Below are 26,291 nucleotides of genomic sequence, written 5' to 3'. Positions count from 1 at the left end.
ATATGAGTCCATTGTATGTGGCAATAGACAGCAATCCCGCGTTACACCCTCCTTTACTTCCACTTGAAACGTGCTGCAGTCGTTTTTCGTTTTTTCCAATTTAGTAAATCCTGTATTATTAGATAACCATGAGTCATACTGAAACAGCATGTCAATTACTTAATCCCCCCCCCCCCATTTCCAACGCTAAACTGATGATCTCTTGATGTCTCAGGATGTGTTCTGCCACTCTTTCTTTTAGTCAATTTATGCACAAATTTCTCCTCTCCCGCATTCTGTGCAGTAACATCATCTACCTACTTAATCTTCAGCATTCTACCGTAGCAGAACATTTCAAAAGTTTTCATTCTGTTTCAGTGTGAACTGCTTATCGTCCACATATCACTTCCACATACACTACAGTGCCAACAAATGCCCTCAGAAATGACTTCCTAACAAATTTCTCTTCTTCAGAAGAGCTTCCCTTGCCGTTAACAGTCTACTTCGGCCGTCATCAGTTACTTTAATGCCAAAATAAACAAACGCATCTACTACTTTTATTGTCTAATTTCCTAATCTAATTCTCTCAGAATCGCCTGATTTCATTTTACTATATTCCATTAGCTTTGTTTTGCTTTTGTTGATATTCATATTCTCATTTTAAGACGCTGTCGACTCAGTTCAGATTCACTTCCAAGTCCTTTGCTGTCTCTGACAGAATTCCGATGTCATCGGGAAACTTTGAAGCCTTTATTTCCTCTTCCCGACCTTTAATTGCCCCACCAAATTTTTACAACCCTGTCCCACTCCCTTCTCAACCACTACCCTTCGGCTCTTATAACTGACCGTCTCGTTTCTGTAGAAATTATAAATAGCCTTTCGCTCCCTATATTTTATCCCTGATACTTTGACAATTTGAAAGAGTGTATTGCAGCCAGTGTGGTGTCACAGCCAGACACCACACGTCCTAGGTGGTAGCTTAAATCGGCCGCGGTCCTGTAGTACATGTCGGACCCGCGTGTCGCCACTGTGTGATCGCAAACCTAGCGCCACCACAAGGCAGGTCTCGAGAGACTGACTCGAACTCAGCCCAGTTGTACGGACGACAGAGCTAGCGACTTGACGTACGAAGCCTTTCTCTCTCATTAGCCGAGAGACAGAATAGCCTTCAGCTAAGTTAATGGCTACGAACTAGCAAGGCGCCATTAGCCTTACAGTGATTGTAATTAGAGTCTCACTTGTGTTCACCATAGAGATGTACAAGAAGACATTAAAGATAAGTATATGAGAAGCTCCGTTCTTTTCTTCATAGCATTAATTACGTATCCTGTTCCAGTACTTCACGCCCGTCTGCGTTAGTCTAGCGTGCATTAAGCCACCTCTATCTACAAGGTGTTGGCCCAGCTGCCGACACATCAGCCAGCATTATAAAAAGACTTCTCCAAGTCTACAAATCCTATAAAGTAGGTTTGCCTTTCCCCAGCCCATCTTATATGACAAGTCGTTGGGTCAGTATTGCTTGGCGTGTTCCTACATTTCTCAGGACCCCAAACTAATCCTCCCAGAAGTCGGCTTCTACCAGTTTTTCTGATTCTTCTGTAAATAATTCGTGTCGGTATTTTGCAACCGTGACAGTTCGATAATATTCACACTTGTCAGCATCTGATTTCCTTGGAATTGGAATTGTTACGTTCTTGTTGAAGTCTGAGAATACATCGCCTGTCTCATACATCTTAAATTCGAAATAAAAAATTTATTCGCATGTTGAGATGAATGGTCATGTCCACAGTTGCAACACTAGAGGAAAGATGTCCTTCAGTTCTCATTACTTAGAGGCTCAGAAAAGTGTTTTGTGGCTACAAAAATCTTTTATCGGTTGACCAACAACATAAAGTGCGATAGGCAGCAAAGATACTTTTATATGTAATCTTAATTTCTGTTCTACAGCTGAATTAAGCTCTGGCAGCACGTATAATGTATTGGACAAATCTGTTCACTCTGTAGGTAAATTTATGCTCCCGTTGAAGGAGTACTATTTACTACTTTGCAAATAGCCAGCTTGCTGCCATAGATACAAACAGATCACGTTTACACAGCGTGTAAACTGACTCATTTCTCATCATTTCGACAAAAATCGTGCAAATGATCTATGGTATAGAAATTAAGTAGCCAAGGACATTGCCGAGGTCGGGTGACTTGCGCGTCTCAATTATATAAACATACAGGATGTTTCACAGTTCATGTTACACACTTCTAGAGGTTGTACAGGGGACTTATTAGATGAGGCTTTACATAGGAACCCAAGTCCGGAAGCGTCATCTAAGGACGCTACAAGAGCGGAAAAGTTCTAGGAGCCGGCGCGTGTAAATGTATATATAGGCAGGATGATTCTTTGATGATGTCACAAACTTTCAAGGGTGACGAAGAAGGATAAATGTAACAATCTGAGGTAAAGGTCTCTGTACCGAAAACGAAAGAGTCGAAAGTTATAAGTGAAAACCGTCCTGATACCTCCGGCAGTGGAATGCATGCAACGGTAGTGCTGTTGTTATGATTGCAGGGCAGGCAACTTTCAGAGGTGTTAGAATGGACCAAAACAGGAAAAAATGTCTCCTAAACATGGACTCTAAAATGCATACTTTAAGAGCTAGAGAAGATGTGTTTCACACTAGGGAAGATGAAGTGCTCATAGATCCACAGGTATGCAATTTTTAGCCCATTTTACCCAGACATTTACCTATCACAGTTGCATATCCTACATTCTTAACAACAGCAGTATCGGTACATACCTGTATATTCCACTGTCAGAGGTATCAGAATGATTTACGCTTGACCCTTTCTTCAAATTGATACATTTATCCGTCTCCATCATCCTTGAAAGTCTGTGACGTAATCACGAAAACACCCTGTATATACACACATTTACAGGCGCTGGAGCCTATAAATATGACGCCCTGTAGCGTTGTTGGATGACGTTTGGTTACTATGTAAAACTTGATCTACTAAGTCTCCTCTACAACCTCTAGAAGTATGTAACATGAACTGTGAAAACGCCCTGTATATGTAAGTAGTAATACTCAGGTGTGCGAAGATTGATTTCGTTCTTTCTAGAACTACTGTAAGAGTCAGTGTTGCTGAACTTACCTGTATGGGTGCTCAATAATAGGATTCTATAGGTTTCTTTCAGTTGAAATTCAGTACATACGTCCAAAAGCTGGAACAATGTGCAATATTCACAGATTCGAATCATGCACTGCCTCAGCTGTTTGTGTTATGATATCTCCTTCACGAAACTTAATTTGACGTAGAACGTTTTACCAAAGTTAAGGGACAGACCTTTTCGAAATAACCGCTTATTAACTCTTTGAAAACCAGTGTCAACCATTTCATCTGTTATTGTCTTTCTAACCGAATTCAGTAACACTTGCATCATCTGTGAAAAGTAACAACTCTGTCTGATGTTAGAGAAGTAGAAGTAGAAACAAATTTGAATCTTGTGGGAGTCCATTCGTTATCACTCTATTGACTGTACAACTTTCCCCACTTCCAGCATCGTCTGGATCATACAGCACCATTTTTCGTACTACTTTACTTCTACTTCGGCAACGGCCTTGCCGCAGTGGATACACCGGTTCCCGTGAGATCACTGAAGTTAAGCGCTGTCGGGCGTGGCCGGCACTTGGATGGGTGACCATCCAGGCCGCCATGCGCTGTTGCCATTTTCGGGGTGCACGCAGCCTCGTGATGCCAATTGAGGAACTACTCGACCGAATAGCAGCTGCTCCGGTCACAGAAAACCATCATAACGACCGGGAGAGTGGTGTGCTGACCACACGCCCCTCCTATCTGCATCCTCAATGAGGATGACACGGCGGTCGGATGGTCCCGATGGGCCACTTGTGGCCTGAAGGAGGAGTGCTTGCTTGCTTCCTTCTACATCTACATGCATTTCCTACTGTTAGTCCAATATTGTTTTCTCAGTCCCTACGGGAGAGAAGCATGGGGGAAAGGCTGTAATTGCTAAATTCCTCACTTAAAACTGGTTTTTGAAGGTTTTTAAGTAGGGATAGTTGCTGTCTACTTTCGGGTGTCTGACATTCCATGTGTTTCAACATCTGCGTAGCGCTCTCTCACGACCAACCAAACCAGTGGCCATTATTGACACTATTATTTGTATGAATATCCCGTGTCAGTCTTCTTTGGTATGCGTCCCACACATTTTAGCATTATTATGGAATGGGTCGCACGAGTATTTTGTAACCAATCTCCACTCTAGACTAACTGCCACCTGCTTTACCTAAGACGAAAATGGCCTTTGTTTTAATGACTGCCAGCCCAAGTCGCGGATCATATCCATGACAATCTCCCCCCTGTTTCGCAATAATACAAAACTAACTGCCCTTCTTTTAACTTCTTCTATGTCCTCCGTCCATCTTATGTGATACGGACCCGATATCCCGCAGCAATACTCCATAGGATGAAGGACAAGGGTAGTGTACGCAGTCTCTTTAGTAGACCAGTGGGTTTTTTTAAGTGTTCTGCCAAAAAAACGCAGCCTTTGCTTCGGTTTTCTCACGATATTATCCACGTGATCATTCCATTTTAATTATTCATAATTGTAATCCCCAGATATATAGTTGAATTGGACAGCGTTTATATTTGTGTGAATTCCTATTGGTACTCATGCGGATGACCTCACACTTTTCATTAACTAAATTGTCCGCCCCCGGTAGCTGAGTGGTCAGCGCGACAGAATGTCAATCCTAAGGGCCCGGGTTCGATTCCCGGCTGGGACGGAGATTTTCTCCGCTGAGGGACTGGGTGTTGTGTTGTCCTAATCATCATCATTTCATCCCCATCGACGCGCAAGTCGCCGAAGTGGCGTCAAATCGAAAGACTTGCACCTGGCGAACGGTCTACCCGACGGCAGGCCCTAGTCACACGACATTTGCATATTTACTAGATTTATTTGCTGCTTTTCAGACGATACAGATATCATATTTCAATAGTTTTGCAATAGGATTTCAGCTTCTGATGACTACTAGATGGTAAATGGTAGCATCATCTGCAAACAATCTGAGAGGGCTACTCAGATTGTCTTCTAAATCGTTTGTATAGGTTAGGAACAGAAGCGGTCCTATAATACTTTCTTGGGAAACGCTGGACGTCACTCCTCTTTTACTCGATGACTTTCCGTCAAACGTTACGATCTGTGACCTTCATGACAGGAAATCACGAATACAGTCGCACAACAAAGACGATGCTCCATAGGCACGACACATGTTTAGAAGTCGCTTGTGAGGAGCGGGCCGGCCGGAGTGGCCGAGCGGTTCTAGGCGCTACAGTCTGGAACCGCGCGACCGCTACGGTCGCAGGTTTGAATCCTGCTTCAGGTATAGATGTGTGTGATGTACTTAGGTTAGTTAGGTCTAAGTAGTTCTAAGTTCTAGGGGACTGATGACCACAGCAGTTAAGTCCCATAGTGCTCAGAGCCATTTGAACCATTTTGAGGAGCGGTGTCGAGAGCGGCCTAGAAATCTAGAAATATGGAATCTATTTGTCTATTTCCTATTACTTTGTTAAATACGATTTAGGCCAAATAACTGTAACAAAGCTAACTCCGTAAAACTTAGGTCTTTATAATGCCTTTGACAGAATACAAAAGAACATCTGGGCGATATTCTATTATTTAAGGTCAGTAACATAGTAAGTGTAAAAATGGCATTCTCACTTTGGCAGTCCTTCTGGAACCCTAAACGCGATGGGTAAAAAAAGTGTCTCTACAGATGTGCCACAGTAATCCTGAGTGCATTAATTTCTCTAACATTTCAGAAAAACGTCACCAAGCAGTTTTGACGACCGTGTTTAGATATTTTCTGACTCTTTTCTTGTCCAAAATTATGAGCAGCTGCAGGACAGCAGGTGACAGAGTGCTGCCTCAGTGCTCCCTTCCCTTTACGGCCCACTATAATCGATGCTTAATTACGGGAATGTCGGGCTTTACTGGCTCCGGTCGACGTCCTGTTCAGCAGCGCCTCGCGCCTGCGGCAGCGACGGCCCTAACGCGCCCGCCGCCCGGTCGCTGCTCCAGACACGGACACCCGGCCGTAAAGCGGGCCCCGAGCCCTTAAATATGCCATTAACGTAATTAACTATCCACGCATTACTCCGTCATGCGCAGTCTTTCTATTTTAATTATGTTTTACGCTCGCCCGGCAGTAAAACTCTTCAAGGGCGAGGGCGTAAACGCTGGCTGCGAGGGCAAAGCGGCCTTATAAACAGTCTCGTTCCGGAGATGTTTGTATTCCCGGCACTGTTTAACACCACGCTTAATGGGACTATCCCTCCATTGTTTTACGATTTTCTGGGCGAACTTCGCCAACTGCGCACCGGCTTATGAATATACAGCGTCGCGTTTATAATGTCATTTCTGTTTGGAAACACCGCTGCCGAATGCTCGACGTGTTGCCGGTGGCGCCCGCGTCGTAATTTCTGATATAAAACTGGAACTGTTCCAGTGACGCACTGTAATGGGGAGCCATTATCTCCAGAGCTTCCCCGCTCGAAGGTGTATAAACACTCTGTCTTACCGCTAGGGATCTCGGTTTACCCTTCTCTGATAATATACAGATTCGAGAATCTCGGCTAATTACGTCGATCTTACGCAAGAGTGTAACCAACAACCTCGAGCAAAAAATACGTATTATCTTCGCCCCATCTGTGCTATGAAAAATAATTGGCGTCATTAACAACAGACTGCTAAACCCACATGTAATGTTGCGCTTGTAGATGCTTACACTACCTAAGAGTCTTCGCGAATGCAATGAATGTGATACAGGCAGCGTAGGAATACGACCACACACTTTGTTTCCCTTATTTTCGCAGAAACGCTGATACAATGTGGCGTAGTCGCTCCGTGATCAGGAGGGGTTGGGTTGTTTGGAGGAAGAGACCAAGCAACGAGTCATCGGTCTCATACGATTAGGAAAGGACGGGGAAGGAATTCGGACGTGCCCTTTCAAAGGAACCATCCCGGCATTTTCCTGGAGCGATTTAGGGAAATCACGGAAAACCTAAATCAGGATGGCCGGACGCAAGATTGAACCGTCGTCCTCCCGAATGCGAGTCCAGTGTGCTAACCACTGCGCCACCTCGCTCGGTCGTGATCAGGAGTCAGAAGCTAAAGAAGCTCACCATGAGCTCGAAGGCCGCACTGCTTGGCGTGACGTATATTGGACGGTGCAAAAGTTAGTAGCGTTTCATGTAAAAATACAGCAACCAGCCACTTTTTAATGCGTTTTTATTTATGCCAATATGCATTTCGGGTTTGCACCCATCTTCAGCTGGCAAATTACATGGATCTTCAGTTACTACAGTAGTACAATCTCGACAGCAGTTTGGATGCTGCAGCAGGCCTGTGCAAAAGCAACGATTCCAATCATTTACTTCAATTTCGCGTGTTTAAAGTTATGCACTATCAGTTGTTCATTTTACTTACATTCTCCTCTCCTTGTTTTTTCCTGGCTTTTCCTCTTTTTTGCAACAACACAAACACTTTTTATCACGCATTTTACACAGGCGCACTGCTTTATCCGCCATGTTGTCGACTGACATGAAATATCATTATCCACGGCCACGGAGCTCAACAGTCCAAATAAAATGGACAAATTGTTATTAGTAGCGTTTTCTCTTAAATTTAATAAACACAACAGATGCAGGTAACAGACAATTTTGTCGTCAGAAATATCTTTTCCTTCACTATTTTCAGTAGTCTGTCGACGCTCTGTAACATTTATACTCCACGACTGCAGAAATCAAGTAGTTTTAAGGCGAAGAACTCGTCGAGCCACGTTCGGGACGCCGTTTTCACCCGGAAAGGAAGTTCCATGAAGATCGTTCGATAAAGAGAGGAAAAGGTGGAAATCTGAGCGCGTGAGATCAGGTGAGTAAGGTGGGTGCGACATGACCTCCCAACCCAATTCCTGTATAGTATTTGTCAGTCTAGCAGAATGCGGGCGGGCGCTATCGAGAGAACGCGCAGCAGAGCAACAGCAGCACTTGACTGATATAAAGTAATTAATTTAGTCTTTGTTTCTCTTTCACGTGCTTCTGCAAAGAAGTGAACTATACGTGTGTGTTTTACTGTGTAGACTAGTGGTTAGAAAATTAATCGTAGTTTTTGTTTTTGCGTTAGTCTTGTTAATACCCTTGTGTAGGGCGGCTTCCTAGTGTACATTTTCCCGCCGCTCGAAACTAGTGCTAGTAGACAGCAACAGTCTAGATCAGTGCATTCTAGTTTGAATATTTATCTCGTGCGGTAACTTCCCGGAAATAAGATTTCTAATAACAGGTATCTGATAATACATCAACTTCAGTCGAGAAATGTATTTCTGTTTGATAGCTTGCGGTCTCAGAGTGCAGTGAGAAATCTGCACAGCAACTTTCAAACTCACTTTATTCTCCTTTGGTATATTTTCAAACTCAATAGCGCCATTTGAGACCTTATATCTCAAGCTTCTACCTGATGTTCCGAGTTTCGGTGACATCGGGGCGCCAGTGACGAGACCTGCGCCACCTTTGGTGCCACTGGAATCCGCTGGTGACCCGGACGTCGCTGTGGCTTCTGATACGCAACATCTGACCAGTCCGTCCTCACTCCAAATTGGGTGGCAGACAGTGGTGAGTTCGCGTGCCACTGGGCGGAAGGCGAAAGAGGGAGCAAACCGTGCGGCTGGCTCCTACGTCTTAGCAGCAGGTACGAGTTGCTAATCAGTGTTGATGATAACCAGCAGGGAATACCTCTCCTGTTGGTCCAGCGGTCGATTTTCTTACCATGTCCGCAAAGTACAGAGGGTGGGTAGGCTAGCCATTGGGAGCTCCAATGTTAGGCGGGTGGTGGAGCCGCTCAGGGAGGTAGCAGACAAGGCGGGAAAGAATTCCAGTGTGAATTCAGTATGTTTGCCGGCAGGTCTTATCCGTGATGTGGAGGAGGCCTTGCCGGCGGCTATCTAGCGCACTGGGTGCAACCGGCTGCATGTAGTGGCACACGTCGGCACGAATGACGCTTTCCGCTTGGTTTCTGAGGCCATCCTCGGCTTATTTCGGCGGCTGGCTGATTCTGTGAAGGCAACTAGAAACGCACACGGGATGCAGGCTAAACTGTGTATTTGTAGCATCATACAAAGGGTTGATCGCGGCCCTCTGGTTTGGAGCGGATTGGAAGATCTAACCCAGAGGCTCAGACGGCTCTGCGACGGTATCGGTTGCGAATTTCTTGACCTCCGCTATCGGGTGCAGAATTGTAGGGTTCCCCTTAATAGGTCAGGCGAGCACTATACGCAGGAAGCTGGCTACTAGGGTAGCAGAGTGCGTGTGGCGTGCACAAGGGGCTTCCATTGGTTAGAGAACCCCTCCCTTGGGATCAAAGACGATTTGCTGTTAAATCAGCAACAGCGACCCCAGAGAATCTCGGTCCTCACAGATCAGAGCTAGAAAAGATTAATATGATTTTATAAACTGCAGGAGCAGCCAAGGAAAGGTCCCAGAATTAGTATCGCTTACTGACGGGGGTAGCGTCTTTGATTCATAATCAAAACGTCTTCGGTCCCGGGTTCGATCCCCGCCACTGCCTAAATTTTGATAAATAATCAGCATTGGCGGCCGAAGACTTCCGGCATAAGAAGTCAGCCTCATTCTGCCAACGGCCTTGTCAAAGAGGGCGGAGGAGCGGATGGAGGTTCAGGGCACTCTCTTGTCCTAAGGGTGGGAAATTGCCCCTAAAGGCGGAAGAATCAGCAATGATCAACGACATGAGGATGCAGAAGGCAATGCAAACCACTGCATTAAAGACATGTAACGTGTATCCACAGGACATGTGGCCTGTAATTGAAGAAGTGTCATGATGATCTCTCCATTGGAAAAAGATTCCGGAATAGTCCCCCATTCGGATCTCCGGGAGGGGACTGCCAAGGGAGAGATTACCATGAGAAAAAGATTGAATAATCAACGAAAGGATAACGTTCTACGAGTCGGGGCGTGGAATGTCAGAAGCTTGAACGTGGTAGGGAAACTAGAAAATCTGAAAAGGGAAATGCAAAGGCTCAATCTAGATATAGTAGGGGTCAGTGAAGTGAAGTGGAAGGAAGACAAGGATTTCTGGTCAGATGAGTATCGGGTAATATCAACAGCAGCAGAAAATGGTATAACAGGTGTAGGATTCGTTATGAATAGGAAGGTAGGGCAGAGGGTGTGTTACTGTGAACAGTTAAGTGACCGGGTTGTTCTAATCAGAATCGACAGCAGACCAACACCGACAACGATAGTTCAGGTATACATGCCGACGTCGCAAGTTGAAGATGAACAGATAGAGAAAGTGTATGAGGATATTGAAAGGGTAATGCAGTATGTAAAGGGGGACGAAAATCTAATAGTCATGGGCGACTGGAATGCAGTTGTAGGGGAAGGAGTAGAAGAACATGTTACAGGAGAATATGGGCTTGGGCCAAGGAATGAAAGAGGAGAAAGACTAACTGAGTTCTGTAACAAGTTTCAGCTAGTAATAGCGAATACCTTGTTCAAGAATCACAAGAGGAGGAGGTATACTTGGAAAAGGCCGGGAGATACGGGAAGATTTCACTTAGATTACATCATGGTCAGACAGAGATTCCGAAATCAGATACTGGATTGTAAGGCGTACCCAGGAGCAGATATAGACTCAGATCACAATATAGTAGTGATGAAGAGTAGGCTGAAGTTCAAGACATTAGTCAGGAAGAATCAATACGCAAAGAAGTGGGATACGGAAGTACTAAGGAATGACGAGATACGTTTGAAGTTCTCTAACGCTATAGATACAGCAATAAGGAATAGCGCAGTAGGCAGTACAGTTGAAGAGGAATGGACATCTCTAAAAAGGAACATCACAGAAGTTGGGAAGGAAAACATAGGTACAAAGAAGGTAGCTGCGGAGAAACCATGGGTAACAGAAGAAATACTTCAGTTGATTGATGAAAGGAGAAAGTACAAACATGTTCCGGGAAAATCAGGAATACAGAAATAAAAGTAGCTGAGGAATGAAATAAATAGGAAGTGCAGGGAAGCTAAGAAGAAATGGCTGCAGGAAAAATGTGAAGACATCGAAAAAGATATGATAGTCGGAAGGACAGACACAGCATACAGGAAAGTCAAAACAACCTTTGGTGACATTAAAAGCAACGGTGGTAACATTAAGAGTGCAACGGGAATTCCACTGTTAAATGCAGAGGAGAGAGCAGATAGGTGGAAAGAATACATTGAAAGCCTCTGTGAGGGTGAAGATTTGTCTGATGTGATAGAAGAAGAAACAGGAGTCGATTTAGAAGAGATAGGGGACCCAGTATTAGAATCGGAAATTAAAAGAGCTTGGAGGACTTGCAGTGAAATAAGGCAGAAGGGATAGATAACATTCCATCAGAATTTCTAAAATCATTGGGGGAAGTGGCAACAAAACGACTATTCACGTTGGTGTGTAGAATATATGGGTCTGGTGACATACCATCTGACTTTCGGAAAAGCATCATCCACACAGTTCCGAAGACGGCAAGAGCTGACAAGTGCGTGAATTATCGCACAATCAGCTTAACAGCTCATGCATCGAAGCTGCTTACAAGAATAATATACAGAAGAATGGAAAAGAAAATTGAGAATGCGCTAGGTGACGATCAGTTTGGCTTTAGAAAAGTAAAGGGACGAGAGAGGCAATTCTGACGCTATGGCTAATAATGGAAGCAAGGCTAAAGAAAAATCAAGACACTTTCATAGGATTTGTCGACCTGGAAAAAGCTTCCGACAATATAAAATGGTGCAAGCTGTTCGAGATTCTGAAAAAAGTAGGGGTAAGCTATAGGGAGAGACGGGTCATATACAATATGTACAACAACCAAGAGGGAATAATAAGAGTGGACGATCAAGAACGAAGTTCTCGTATTAAGAAGGGTGTAAGACAAGGCTGTAACCTTTCGCCCCTACTCTTCAATCTGTACATCGAGGAAGCAATGATGGATGTAAAGGAAAGGTTCAGGAGTGGAATTAAAATACAAGGTGAAAGGATATCAATGATACGATTCGCTGATGACATTGCTATCCTGAGTGGAAGTGAAGAAGAATTAAATGATCTGCTGAACGGAATGAACAGTCTAATGAGTACACAGTATGGTTTGAGAGTAAATCGGAGAAAGACGAAGGTAATGAGAAGTAGTAGAAATGAGAACAGCGAGAAACTTAACATCAGGATTGATGGTCACGAAGTCAATGAAGTTAAGGAATTCTGCTACCTAGGCAGTAAAATAACCAATGACGGACGGAGCAAGGAGGACATCAAAAGCAGACTCGCTATGGCAAAAAAGGCATTTCTGGCCAAGAGAAGTCTACTAATATCAAATACCGGCCTTAATTTGAGGAAGAAATTTCTGAGGATGTACGTCTGGAGTACAGCATTGTATGGTAGTGAAACATGGACTGTGGGAAAACCGGAACAGAAGAGAATCGAAGCATTTGAGTTGTGGTGCTATAGACGAATGTTGAAAATTAGGTGGACTGATAAGGTAAGGAATGAGGAGGTTCTACGCAGAATCGGAGAGGAAAGGAATATGTGGAATACACTGATAAGGAGAAGGGACAGGATGATAGGACATCTGCTAAGACATGAGGGAATGTCTTCCATGGTACTAGAGGGAGCTGTAGAGGGCAAAAACTGTAGAGGAAGACAGAGATTGGAATACGTCAAGCAAATGATTGAGGACGTAGGTTGCAAGTGCTACTCTGAGATGAAGAGGTTAGCACAGGAAAGGAATTCGTGGCGGGCTGCATCAAACCAGTCAGTAGACTGATGACCAAAAAAAAAAAAAAAAAAAAAAAACTGAAGTCTATCATGCACAGATAGTACTGGGAACAGAAAGCTGGTTGCAACCAGAAGTCAATGACAACGAAATCCCAAGTTCAGATTGGAATGTTTATCGTAAGGATAGGTTAGTCGCCAATAGTGGCGGCGTGTTTATTGTACTAAAAAATTCGAAAAAATCTAGCGAGGTTATCGCGGATTCCAAATGTGTATTAATCTGGGTGAAACTGGGTATCAAAGAACGGTCAAAAATGGTGATCAGATGCTTTTATAGACCACCTCCGTCGGGATTCGTAGTTGTAGAGCGCTTCAGACGGAACTTGCAGAATATCATTAGCAATTTTCCTTATCATACCGTTGTAATTTGGGGGTTACATCAACTTACAAAGTATACATTGGGAGTGTTATGCCATCAAAACTGGTGGTATTGTTCTGGATGTCTTGTCCGAAAATTACCTTGAGCCGACAGTTAGAGAACCCAATCGTGAGGATAATGTCTTAGACCTCCTGGCAACAAACAGACCTGGACATACCGAATCAGTTAACGGAGAGGACGGTATCAGTGATTGTGGTGTCACCGCCAGACACCACACTTGCTGGGTGGTAGCCTTTAAATCGGCCGCGGTCCGTTAGTATACGTCGGACCCGCGTGTCGCCACTATCAGACATTGCAGACCGAGCGCCGCCACACAGCAGGTCTAGAGAGACTTCCTAGCACTCGCCCCAGTTGTACAACCGACTTTGCTAGCGATGGTTCAGTGACAAAATACGCTTTCATTTGCCGAGACGATAGTTAGCATAGCCTTCAGCTACGTTATTTGCTACGACCTAGCAAGGCGGCATTACCAGTTACTATTGATACTATGAGTAATGTACCGTCAAGAGCGACGTTCACCATTAATGGATTAAAGTTAAGTATTCCACCAGCTACGTCCGTTTTTCTAAATTCTAATTTCCTTGTCCTGTTCCAGACCTCACACCAGCCTGCGTGAGCTAAAACGCATGCCTTTCGGCTTCCTCTAGTAACACGGTGTTGGCTCTCCTGCCAATCAAAACATTGACGACGAGGCAATACCGCGTTCTTAACTATACTGCCCTGATTTACTTGTGTAATGGCTTCGCCACAATCTCCAGATGTACTGTCCGAATTTTATCGCTTACAGAATCAGCTGACGCAGGCATTACTGGATGCCCTTGGACAGCTCATCCAGGGTCAACGTGCAATGCAACACGATGCGGCAGCCGCCGCTCCACCGCTAATGCAGCCACAACATGCAGTTGCACCAACTTTTCGTCCTTTTGATGCTGCACTGGAAAGCTGGACGGAGTGGTCACGCCAATTTGGATTCTTTGTCGCCGCCTACAGAATTCAAGGTAGCCATTTTTGTTGTCTTCAGTCGGCGTACAAACGTACCGTGTGATAGTCAAATTATTTCCCCGACGCGACGTAGCAACTCTGTCCTATGAAGAAATTTTGTCTGAATTAGATGCATATTTCAAAGAATCAGTCAATGTAGTTGCAAAAAGGTATGCCTTCTTTCGTGCAAAACGTATGGCAGGTCCGACTAAAAGGGAGTGGGTTGTAACCTTGCAAGGCCTTACTAGGGATTGTGCTTTTGAGTGTCAATGTGGACTCCCTTATTCAGATACTATGGTATGTGATGCAACTGCACAGAACGTTTCTGATGTTCGTATACGGGAACAGATTTTGAAACTAGTCAATCCTTCCCTTCAACAAGTGATGGACATATTAGATCGGCAGGACACTCTTCACTTTGCTCAGGAATCATTTGAAACTTCACCAGCCGTGTGTCACGTTACCCGGCCCGCCGGGCGAGCTGCAAGGAGCAGTACACAGCCCTCGCGCCCGGCTGCGCCGCTGCCGCTAGGCTCTCAGCCACGTGTGTCGCGCAGGCAAGCCAATGCAGTGCTAAAATAATGCCCGCGGTGCGTTACTAGACATTCGCGTGAGAATTGCCCGTCACGCCAGGCTATTTGCTTTTTCTGTAATAAAAAAGGACATGCTCAGAGTGTTTGCCAGAAAAAGCTCAGATCGGAAACTCACAACCATTCCAGGCCCTTTGCTTCGCGCCGAATTCGAACCAAGGATACTCAGGCTCGTGAAATTCGCCCATGGAAATTCATGTAGTTCATTCCACTCCGCCCAGTGCTACTCTCTCTCTAACAGTGACTGTGTTCATCCCACAAATAGTGTGCGTCGACATCGCCAGAAATCCCGTCATGTCGCAATGATTTTGTACCAGTGTCAGTTCACGTTGCACGAGACAGTCGCTCTTGTCGTCAGCAGGGCAATAAACTTTTTGTGGACTTGGACATTAACCACAAAGTGATATCATTCCAGCTCGATACCGGGGCTGCAGTTTCACTGATCAATCAAAACACTTACAAACTGCTGGGCACACCTCCTTTACGTGCCGCAAGTGTTAAGCTAACTAGCTATTCAGGTCAAACGATCCCTGTGTTAGGATAGTGCAGCCTTCTTGCCACATACAAAGGACACACAAAACTTGTGTCATTTTACGTCCTTCGTTCTTCTTCTGCAGTGAATTTGTTTGGTTTTGATTTATTTCAGTTGTTTAACTTGTCTGTAGTAAATCAGGTCCTATCAGTGAACCAGACTGTGCCTTCAGACAGTGTTTCTAGTCTACATGAAGAATTTGCAGACATTTTTGCACCTGGCCTTGGTTGCGCTAAGAACTATAAAGCACATTTGGCACTGAAAGTAATCGCGCAACCGAAATTTTTCAGAGCGCTCAATGTTCCCCACGCATTGCGTGATGAGGTCGCAAGAACATTACACGATTTGGAATCACAAGGTGTAATTGAACGTGTGCAGGCTTCTCTCTGGGCATTACCCCTAGTAATTTTGCCACAACCTTCTGGAAAATTGAGACTTTGTGTGGACTTCAAGGCAACAGTGAATCCACAACTAGTGATTGCAACTTTTCCTTTACCCCACCCGGAAGATCTTTTTGACAAACTGTGTCTGGGTAAATATTTTTCGAAGTTGGACCTAGCAGATGCGTACTTGCAAATACCAGTGGACAAAGACTCCCAGCGCGTCTTGGTGGTTAACACGCATCTTGGTTTGTACCGATTCAAAAGACTGCCATTCAGGTGTGCATCCGCCCCTGCATTGTTTCAGCGATATCTACAAACTGTTTGTGGGTCGGTCCCTACTGCAGCAAACTATCTGGACGATATTGTGATCTCCGGAAAAACGGTAGAAGAACATTTAGCCAATCTCAGAACATTATTTCAGGTCTTGCGACAAAATGATCTTCGCTTGCGGAAGGACAAATGTGTGTTTTTTGCTCGTGACTTGCCCTACCTGGGACATGTACTCAATGCCCAAGGCATACATCCCAGTCCCGAGCACCTCCGTGCCATACAAGACTTGCCTTCGCCGCAGAATTTGAAGCAGCTACAGAGTGTGCTGGGAAAAATAACTATTATCACAGATATATGCCGCATGCCTTTTCCATTTCAGCTCCGCTTCATCGCTTACGCCGTAAAGGTGTTCCGTTCGTCTGGACGACGGCATGCGAACGAGCCTTTCACCAGTTGAAATCGGCATTGCTTTCCAATACTTGCCTTACGCCATTCGATCCCCAGAAGCCCCTTTTGTTGATGGTGGATGCATCGGATTTCGGGATCGGTGCTGTGGTTGCGCACAAAGACGGTTCGCACGATCGCCCTATTGCCTTTGCGTCCAAATTGCACTCGTCTGCGCAAAGAAATTATTCACAGATCGAGACAGAAGCATTGGCTCTCGTATTTGGTGTTACAACATTTTACCATCATCACAGACCACAAACCTTTGACATCGCTTTTTCATCCGACCAAGCCTGTACCTCCACGTACAGCGCAGAAATTCATTCGCTGGTCTATTTTCCTCTCGCAGAACCGCTACGATATCTTGTATCGGTCCACTGCTAAGCTCGGAAACGCCGATGCATTGTCCCGTTTGCCTGTTGCTGAGGATAGAGCATTCGATTCCTCCGAACTTGCTTGCATGTTCATTGATTAGGAAACCGATGACGTGGTCGAATCGTTTCCGATTGATTTTCGTCGTGTAGCTACAGCCACAGCTGCCGACCCTGTCCTTGCTACCGTTCTGCGTTTTGTTGCTACGCAATGTCCCCTGTCAGTCACGGATCGGGGACCCGTTGGTTCGCCGATTTTTTGCTCACAAGGAGAGACTTTTTGTTCGACGTGGTGTTTTGCTGTTGCTTTCTGATAATGATCAGTCCAGGGTCGTGGTCCCACGTTCGTTACGGTCCTCTGTCTTACAGCTTCTCCACCTAGGACATTGGGGTATAGTGAGAACGAAACAACTTGCTCGTCAGCACTGTACTTGGTTCGGAATCGATGCCGCGATTACGAATATGTGCTCTTCTTGCATGGTGTGTGCCGAACAACAATCAGCCCCACCGCGGAAATTCTTTGCATGGCCAAAAGCCACTTCCCCTTGGCAACGCTTACACATCGATTTTGCTGGTCCATTCTGGAATGCTCGATGGTTGGTTGTGGTTGATTCATTCAGTAATTTTCCTTTTGTTGTCCGGATGTCTTCCACGACGTCATCTGCCACCATCCAAGCGTTATCTGCTATCTTTTGCATTGAAGATCTTCCACAGACTATTGTTTCCGACAATGGCCCACAATTCATGTCCGCAAAATTTCAGTCATTCTGCAAGGCCAATGGTATTCAACATCTGACGTCTGCGCCGTTTTCGCCAGTCAAACGGTGCCGCTGAACGATTGGTCAGGACTTTCAAGTCACAGATGTTGAAGTTGACAGAGTCGCATTTCGGGAGGACGCGTTATTGCTCTTTTTGTCCTCGTATCGCTCTCAGCCCCGAGATGGTCACTTGCCGGCTGAGTTGCTCCACGGTCGTCATCATCTAACCTTGATGTCTTTGCTACATCCGCCGCATCAGGTTCCTGTGCAGCGGCAGACACCTGCTTTTGCTCCAGGCGACGTTGTCTACTATCGTCACTACCAAGGTTCACGGTGTTGGCTCGAAGGGCGCATTCTTCGCTGCCTCGGACGCGCTATGTATCTGGTTTTGATGGCCTCTGGTGAGGTGCGCCGGCATCTCAACCAGCTGCGCCTCTGTCGTCGCATGGGATCTGCCGCTCGCCGACTGCTTTCAGCGACGGTGCCGTCCGGTCAGCGCCCTGGGGACTCATCTACTGGCTCGCCTCAGCCTCAGGTGTTACCGACGCTGCCTTCCATTTTGCCCCATGGCGACGCGCCGCCGCCACCGCCGCCGCCGCCGCCGCCTGTTCTCCCGCCGGCGACGCCCGCAGTGGACGCGTCGCTGCAACCGCCGGGCGCCTCCCTGGGTCACGCGCTGCCGATTGCTTCCCGTGACCGGATGTCCTCCGACATGGAACTCTTGCCCGCTCCGGACCGTATGTCGTCTTCGCCCGTCGGGTGCCCCGGCCCGATGGAGGTCGACACTTCGGCCCCTCCTGTCTCTCTACGGGCGCATACACCGCATGTTGGCGTGCACCCTGCAGCAGGTTTTCAGGCGTTTCCTAGCTCCCCGCGGTCCGAATGGCAGGGTGCGGGTGGCACAGCCTCGCCTGTTGTTAGGCTCCCCACCTCGTCGCATACGTCAACATGGGGTCCTCCCCACGGTGGGCGAAAGCCTTATGCCACAACCGTACGCCGATTTGCGGGGGAGGAATGTGGTGTCACCGCCAGACACCACACTTGCTAGGTGGTAGGCTTTAAATCGGCCGCGGTCCGTTAGTATACGTCGGACCCGCGTGTCGCCACTATCAGTGATTGCAGACCGAGCGCCGCCACACGGCAGGTCCAGAGAGACTTCCTAGCACTCGCCCCAGTTGTACAACCGACTTTGCTAGCGATGTTTCACTGACAAAATACGCTCTCATTTGCCGAGACGATAGTTAGCATAGCCTTCAGCTACGTTATTTGCTTCTACCTAGCAAGGCGCCATTACCAGTTACTACTGATACTATGAGTAATGTACCGTCAAGAGCGACGTTCACCATTAATGGATTAAAGTTAAGTAAGTGTTCCACCAGCTACGTTCGTTTTTCTAAATTCTAATTTCCTTGTCCTGTTCCAGACTTCACGCCAGCCTGCGTGAGCTAAAACGCATGCCTTTCGGCTTCCTCTAGTAACACGGTGTTGGCTCTCCTGCCAACCAAAACAATGATCATAAGGCTGTGACAGCATCTATGTCGACGAGCCCTACAAGGAATGTTGGAAACGTAGGAAGATATATTTGCTCAGCAAGGGTGACAGGATACAAATTTCAGAATATCTCAACTGTCAGCATCATATATTCGGTGATTAGGTCGAAGATGTGGAGAACAAACGAAAAAATTCAAAAGCATCGTTCAATAAGCCCTAGACATGTTCCGAGTAAGGTTTTAAGGTTCAAATGGCTCTGAGCACTATGGGACTTAACATCTGTCATAGATGCTGTCACAGCCTTATGATCACTGATACCTTCCTCTGCGTTAACTGATTCGATAAGTCCAGATCTGTTTGTTGCTAGGAGGTCTAAGACATTACCCTCACGAGTTGGTTCTCTAACTATCTGCTCAAGGTAATTTTCGGACAAGACATCCAGAATAATACCACCAGTTTTGATGGTTCTGTTGTAGAACTATGAAATATGCTTTATGCTCAAGAATTACAACGTTGTTGGAAAATGAACATATCCTCTATAAAAATCAACATGGATTCCGCAAACAGAGATCCTGCGAAACTCAGCTCGCTCTGTTCCTCCATAATATCCACAGCGCAATGTACAACGGCGCTCAGGTTGATGCCGTTTTCTTTGATTTCAGTAAGGCATTTGACACCGTACCACATTGCCGTTTAATGAAAAAAATACGAGCGTACGTAGAATCGGAGCAGACTTGCAATTGGATTCAAGACCTTCTTGCAGACTAAACTAGACACGTCGCTCTTAACGCAACTAAATGACAGATGTAAAAGTAATATCCGGAGTACCACAAGGAAGTGATAGGACCGTTGCTGTTTAAATATATATAAATGATATAGTAGCAAGCGTCGGATGCTCTTTAAGGCTATTCGCAGATGATGCAGAGCAACGCCAGAAGATATTACGAAGTTGCAGAACGATCTGCAGAGAATTGATGAATGATGCAGGTTCTGGCAGTTAACCCTAAACATAGATAAATGTAACATATTGCGCTTACAGAGGAGAAGAAATCCACTACAGTACAGCTACACCGTCGTCAAATATCTAGGCGTAACTATCCAGAGTGACCTTAAGTGGAATGACCACAGGAAAGAGGTAGTGGGGAAAGCAGGCACCTGGCTCAGATTCATCGGAAGAATCTAGAGCAAATGAGAAGCGCGGGGCAGCCGAGCGGTCTTGGGGGCCTTGTCACGGTTCGCGCGGCTGCCCCGTCTGAGGTTCGAGTCCTACCTCTGGCATGGATGTGTGTGTTGTCCTTAGTGTAAGTTAGTTTAACTTAGATTAAAAAGTGTGTAAGCCTAGAGACCGCTGATTTCAGTGGTTTGGTCCCATAGGACTGTACCACAAATTTCCAAAAATTTCTTAAGAAAATCTAACTTATCCACGAAAGAAGTGGCTTATAAGGCGCTTGTTCGTGCGGTTCTTGAGTATTGTTAATTCATTTGGGATCCATATCAGGTAGGACTTATAGAGGAGATAGAGAAGATCCAACGAAGAGCGGCGCGTTACATCATGGGATCGTTTAGCTGGCGAGAGAGCGTTACGAAGATGCTAAACAAACTCCATTGTCAGACGTTACAAGAAAGGCGTTGTGCAACACCGAGAGATTTACTATTAAAATTTCGGGACAGCACTTTTCAGGAGCAGTTGGACAACATATTACTTCCCCCCACATACATCTCGTGTTGAGCACGAGGAAAAAATTCGAGACATTAGAGCCAATACAGAGGCTTATCAACAATCATTCTTCCCAAGCACTATTCGCAAGTGGAACAGGGTTGGAGGGAACAGATAGTGGTACCGAAAGTACCCTCCGAAACACACCATTTGTAAGTAGGCTGTTTAGGTTTTTTTATTGGTAACGCCACCTCTGTATGAAAATCACTGGCTGTGCTGTGTGCTGTCTGTGGCTGCTTTGCATTGTTGTAATACTCGCCATTGTAGTGTCAGGCAGCTGACTGTGAACAGCGCGTAGCGTTGCGCAGTTGGAGGCGAGCCGCCAGCAGTGGTGGATATGGGGAGAGAGATAGCGGAATTTTGAAATTTGTCATGAACTGCTATATATATTATGACTATTGAGGTAAATACATTGTTTGTTCTTTATCAAAATCTTTCATTTGCTAACTATGCCTATCAGTAGTTAGTGCCTTCAGTACTTTGAATCTTTTATTTAGCTGGCAGTAGTGGCGCTCGCTGTATTGCAGTAGCTTGAGTAGCGAAGATTTTTGTGAGGTAAGTGATTTGTGAAAGGTATAGTTTAATGTTAGTCAGGGCCCATTCTTTTGTAGGGATTATTGAAAGTCAGATTGCGTTGCGCTAACAAAAATATTGTGTGTCAGTTTAAGCACAGTCGTGTATAATTGTTCAAAGGGGACGTTTCACATTAGGTGGCTTGCGGCGTATGATGCAGATGTAGATGTAGATGTAGATGTAGATGTACTTCACACAGTGTCGCTGGTCGTTGTTGTTGGATTCCGCCTGCAAGACGTCTCTATTGCTGGCAGCATCTACATCTACATGGATACTCTGCAAATCACATTTAAGTGCCTGGCAGAGGATTCATTGAACCACCTTCACAGTTCTCTATTATTCCAATCTCGTATAACGCGCGGAAAGAACGAACACCTATATCTTTGCACACAAGCGCCGATTTCCCTTATTTTATCGTGGTGATCGTTTCTCCCTATGTAGGTCGGTGTCAACAAAATATTTCCGCATTCAGAGGAGAAAGTTGATGATCGGAATTTCGTGAGAAGATTCCGTCGCAACGAAAAACGCCTTTCTTTTAATCATTTCCAGCCCAAATCCTGTTATCATTTCAGTGACACTCTCTCCCATATTTCACGATAATACAAAGCGTGCTGCCTTTCTTTGACTTTTTCGATGTACTCCGTCAGTCCTATCTGGTAAGGATCCCATACCGCGCAGCAGTATTCTAAAAAGCGGACGAACTGTCGTAGTGTAGGCAGTCTCCTTACTTGTTAGTATATCTGCTACATTTTCTAAGTGCCCTGCCAATAAAAAGCAGTCTTTGGTTAGTCTTCCCCACAACATTGTCTATGTGTTCATTCCAACTTAAGATTTTCGTACCAATAATTCCTAGGTATTTAGTTGAATCTACGGCCTTTACATTTGATTTATCGTGTCATCGAAGTTTAACGGATTCCTTTTACCTCTCATGTGGGTGACTTCACACTTTTCGTTATTTAGATTCAACTGCCAATTTTCGCACCATTCAGATATCTTTTCTAAATTGTTTTGAAATTTGTTTTGATCTTCTGGTGACTTTACTAGTCGATAAACGACAGCGTCAACTGCAAGCAACCTAAGACGGCTACTCAGATTGTCTCCCAAATCGTTTATATAGATCAGGAACAGCAAAGGGCCTATAACACTACCTTGGGGAACGCCAGAAATCACTTCTGTTTTACTCGATGACTTTCCGTCAATTACTACGAACTGTGATATCTCTGTCTCCTGTAACAAGTCCAGTAACATAACTGAGACGATATTCCATATGCACGCAGTTTCACTACGAGCCGCTTTTGTGATACAGTGTCAAAAGCCTTCCGAAAACCCAGAAATACGGAATAGATCTGAAATCCCATGTCAAAAGCACTCAACTTTTTATGCGAGTAAAGAGCTGGTTGTGTTTCACAAGAACGATGTTTTCTAAACCTATGTTGACTGTGTGTCAGTAGAGCGTTTGCTTCGAGGTAATTCATAACTTTCGAACACAATATATGTTCCAGAATCCTGCTGCATGTCGACGTTAATGATATGGGCCTGTAATTAAGTGGATTACTCGTACTACCTTTCTTGAATATTGGTGTGACCTGTGCAACTTTCGAGTCTTTGGGTACGGACCTTTCGTCGAGCGAAAGGTTGTATATGATTGTCAAATATGGAGCTAATGCGTTTGCATATTCTGAAAGGAACCTAACTGGTATACAGTCTGGACCAGAAGACTTGCTTTTATTGATTTAAGTTGTTTCACTACTCGGAGGATATTTGCTTCTATGTTACTCATGTCGGCAGCTGTTCTCGATTCGAATTCTGAAATATTTACTTCGTCATCTTTTGTGAAGGCATTTCGGAAGGCTGTGTTTAGTAACTCTGCTTTGGCAGCACTGTCTTCGACAGTATCTCCATTGCTATCGCGCAGAGAAGGCATTGATTGTTTCTTGCGGCTAACATACTTCACATACGTCCAGAATCTTTTTCGATTTTCTGCCAGGTTTCGAGACAGTTTCGTTGTGGAAACTGTTATAAGGATCTCGCATTGAAGTCCGCACTAAATTTCTAGCTTCTCTAAAAGATCGCCAATCTTGGGGATTTTGCGTCTGTTTAAATTTTGCATGTTTGTTTCGTTGTTTCTGCAACAGTGTTCTGATCCGTTTTGTGTTCCAAGGAGGATCAACTCCATCGTTTGTTAATTTATTTGGTATAAATATCTCAATTGCTGCCGATAGTATTTCTCTGAATTCAAGCCACATCTGGTCTACACTTGTATCATTAACTTGAAAGGAGTGGAGATGGTCTCTCAGGAAGGCGTCAAGTGAGTTTTTATCCGCTTTTTCGTTTATTTTTGGAGGATTTGGGGGTTGCAATATTCAGTCTCGCTACGACAACCCTTTGTTCACTAATCCCTGTATCCGTTTTGATGCTCGTTATTAACTCAGGATTATTTGTTGCTAAGAGGTCAAGTGTGTTTTCACAACCGTTTACTATTCGCGTGGGCTCATGAACTAACTGCTCGAAATAATTTTCAGAGAATGCGTTTAGCACAATTTCGGATGATGTTTTATGCGTAACTAAAACATGTATTTTCGCCAACATAGCGAGAATAAATTAAAGTCACCACCAACTATACGTTTTCTTTGAACCTTTCAGCAACTGTATCGTCTGAATTGGGAGGTCGGTAAAAGGATCCAATTATTATTTTATTCCGGTTAACAACGATGACATCTGCCCATACTGACAGGAACTACCTACTTCAAATTTCGCTACAAGGCAAACTACTTCTTTCAGCAACAAACACGCTACCGCCAACCGTGTTTAGCCTATCCTTTCGGAATACCTTTAGGTTCTTGGCAAAAATTTCGGCTGAGCTTATATACCCGGCTTTAGCCAGCTTTCAGTGCCTATAACGGTTTTAGCATCAGTGCTTTCTATTAGCGCTTGGAGCTCTGGTACTTTCTCAGCACAGCTATGACAATTTACAACTGTTAAACCGAGCGCCTGAAAGACGTATCTGTTGTTGGCAGCAAATGTCAGCTGTGATGATTCGACCTCAGGGGAGCAATTCGTTATACACTACACTGTTCCACCAGGTGCATAACATTATCTTTTGTGGATGCGCAAAGGTCTTTGAACTGAAAGTTGCTGCTTCTTTTGTGCTCAACCATTCCCTTCTTTTTCTTATGTTAGCATAAAGACACTATTTCTTGTCGCCAGTAACGATACAGGATAGGAATAGTCGGTGTTACTCCGGAGCCAATTTCAGAGATGCACACCCACTGATTTTTGTGATTCTCGCTTAGAACATGCGCTACCCATACAATCGCTTTCTAAACCTCTCCCATTGCAAGAAAATGTCCCACGGTGGTGGTGAAATGAAATGTCGTGTGGCTAGGGCCTCCCGTCGGGTAGACCGTTCGCCTGGTGCAGGTCTTTCGATTTGACGCCACTTCGGCGACCTGCGCGTCGATGGGGATGAAATGATGATGATTAGGTCAACACAACACCCAGACCCTGAGCGGAGAAAATCTCCGACCCAGCCGGGAATCGAACCCGGGCCCTTAGGATTGACAGTCTGTCAAGCGGACCACTCAGCTACCGGGGGCGGACACGGTGGTGGTGTAATCACATTTCATCACGTTTGCCACTTCAGGCGTGCACTGATATGTATGACTGTGGATTAGTGCCTTTAAACGGTGTTCGTCAAATCTGGAAGTTCTTCCTGACAGCGTAAAATCACAAAATCAAAAGGATCCTCCTCAAAAAGAGAAAAATAATTTTTTTGCAGTGATCTGTCGAAAAGCGTTATCTCCATACACGACACAAATTTTTCTTGCTGCCTGTGCTGCTGTCACCTGTCTATTGAACTCAAACAGAAGGACCCGTCGGAAATGTTCCGATTTCTCCACCTGTCACTCCATTTTCTGTTTCCAAATAACAACTTGACAATATGTAAACTCAAATGAGTACTACAAACAAAGGAATAACAATCGATAAATAACCCCATAGCAACCGGAATACCAAAATGCAAAACAAAAACGTTAGGAACTTACACACAAATTTAATAGTTTATAATCACAAGATGTGTCAATAACACAGGCCAACGAAAAATGATTTTTGATTACTTTTTACGTTATAGCTTAGTCATGTAGTACAGTTTTGGAAATCAGTGCATATTTGAGCGCGTTTCTACCGATTACATAACGTTCTGTCACACTCCGCTCTCAACTAGAAAATGACACTACTGGCCATTAAAAATGCTACACCACGAATATGGCGTGCTACAGACGCGAAATTTAACCGACAGGAAGAAGATGCTGTGATATGCAAATGATGAGCTTTACAGAGCATTCACACAAGGTTGGCGCCGGTGGCGACACCTACAACGTGCTGACATCAGGAAAGTATCCAACGGATTTCTCACAGAAACAGCAGTTGACTGGCGTTGCCTGGTGAAACGTTGTTGTGATGCCTCGTGTAAGGAGGAGAAATGCGTACCATCACGTTTCCGACTTTGATAAAGGTCGGATTGTAGCCTATCGCGATTGCGGTTTGTCGTATCGTGACGTTGCTGCTCGCGTTGGTCGAGATCCAATGACTGTAAGCAGAAAATGGAATCGGTGGGTTCAGGAGGGTAATACGGAACGCCGTGCTGGATCCCAACGGCCTCGTATCACTAGCAGTCGAGATGACAGGCATCTTATCTTCATGGCTGTAACGGATCGTGCGGCCACATCTCGATCCCTGAGTCACAGATGGGGACGTTTGCAAGACAACAACCATCTGCACGAACAGTTCGACGACGTTTGCAGCACCATGGACTGTCAGCTCGGAGACCATGGTTGCGGTTACCCTTGACGCTGCATCACAGACAGCAGCGCCTGCGATGATGTACTCAACGACGAACCTGGGTGCACGAATGGCAAAACGTCATTTTTTCGGATGAATCCAGGTTCTGT

General features: G+C 45.1%; 1 pseudogene; it reads left to right on the top strand.

The window, feature by feature from the left end:
• Nucleotides 1-3,580: 3,580 nt before the first annotated feature.
• LOC126263998 (5S ribosomal RNA) lies at nucleotides 3,581-3,698 on the top strand (annotated as a pseudogene).
• The last annotated feature ends 22,593 nt before the right edge of the window (nucleotides 3,699-26,291 follow it).

The sequence above is a fragment of the Schistocerca nitens genome, chromosome 6 (assembly GCF_023898315.1).
Source record: "Schistocerca nitens isolate TAMUIC-IGC-003100 chromosome 6, iqSchNite1.1, whole genome shotgun sequence".
NCBI classification, from domain to species: domain Eukaryota; kingdom Metazoa; phylum Arthropoda; class Insecta; order Orthoptera; family Acrididae; genus Schistocerca; species Schistocerca nitens.
This window is presented reverse-complemented; position numbering and strand designations above follow the sequence as displayed.